Source organism: Myotis lucifugus, unplaced genomic scaffold, assembly GCF_000147115.1.
Source record: "Myotis lucifugus unplaced genomic scaffold, Myoluc2.0 scaffold_55, whole genome shotgun sequence".
In the NCBI taxonomy this organism is placed as follows: domain Eukaryota; kingdom Metazoa; phylum Chordata; class Mammalia; order Chiroptera; family Vespertilionidae; genus Myotis; species Myotis lucifugus.
The window spans coordinates 697,890-698,093 of record NW_005871103.1 but is presented as its reverse complement, the minus strand read 5'-3'; positions in this window follow the sequence as shown (position 1 = coordinate 698,093).

The window sequence follows — 204 nt, the reverse complement described above, 5'->3', positions numbered from 1 at the left end:
TGCGACCGGCCCACGTTGGGTGTTTTCCACGGCGCCCCGCCACGCCCCGCCTCCTGCTCATTGGCTACCGGAGCCCCCGGCGGCCAGCCCGGGCGGCCATTGGAGCGCTCGCCACGGTCCCGCCCCTCCCGCCTCGGGCCGCCCCGCCCCACTTTCTTTTCCCACCCGAGGTGTGAAGGGCGGGGGGACTGGGCGGGGAAAGGG